Source organism: Pteropus alecto, unplaced genomic scaffold (genome assembly GCF_000325575.1).
Source record: "Pteropus alecto unplaced genomic scaffold, ASM32557v1 scaffold214, whole genome shotgun sequence".
NCBI classification, from domain to species: Eukaryota; Metazoa; Chordata; class Mammalia; order Chiroptera; family Pteropodidae; genus Pteropus; species Pteropus alecto.
The window spans coordinates 380,702-381,678 of NW_006435787.1; positions in this window are offsets into that span (position 1 = coordinate 380,702).

The window sequence follows — 977 nt, forward strand, 5'->3', positions numbered from 1 at the left end:
CGCCACTCCGTGCTGTGGACGACGGGCTCACCTCCGGCCTTGCGCGCCCCCCGGCGCGGGAACGTGAGCCCGCCGAGGTCCGCTCCGGACGGGCCACGCTGACCTTTCAGCCCCAGTCGCGGGTCGGTGGGTTCACCCCTTTCCAAACGGGACGCACGGAAGCTCAGGCGGGAGGGTGTCCTGCTCCCCTGGGGTGGCCTGCCCAAGGACCCTATGACTTGCTGCCCCTGTCCTGATCCTCTTTGCCCCGACCTCTCACCTCTGACCTGATTCTCCCAACCTGCCCCCCACCTGCTGCCCGGCGCCCTCTTCCCGGTAGGAGCAGAGCATCCATGGCGACGTCTGTAAGTCAGCTGTGCTCCCTCAGGTTTCGCAGAACGCCCAAGTCGGTGTGTGGGATGGGTGGGTGGGACAAGGTGAACGCAGATGCACCCGCCAAGTCCTGGCCTGTGCCCTGAAGAAGCTTGAGAGAAGTACGGGATAAGTGAGGGAATCTTAGCCTTAGCCAGTGGGTACCGGCCTGGAGGGCTCGTGACACGCAGGGAACGGTTACAGGCTGGAACAGGAGTCAGGGAAGAGGAAGGTGAGATGATTTACGACAGGTTCCGAGGGTGGTGAAGGACAGGAGGATGTGCCTCGGGAGGCCTCCTGGTCATTGGCTGATCTGCAAGGGCAGCCAGGCCTCCCTTGGAGCATCCACCAGCCCCTGTGCCCAGCACAGGAGCCAGGGCTAATGACATACAGGTGGTCACATGTCCTCCCCTCTCCTCAGCCCTAAGCTGGCCACCGCACACCCATTTTACATACAAACTAAGGCTCAGAGTGGCCAAAGCCTTCCACGTGCCTGTGAAGTGTCCCACACCCAGGCCGTCGTACTCGCTCACTCCTGGCCATTCTGCATGAACTCTAGCCGCGTCGTGGCCTGGCAGGTGCAGGGGGCAGGACTTCCAGCCACCTTTGTGTCCTCCTCCACTCTT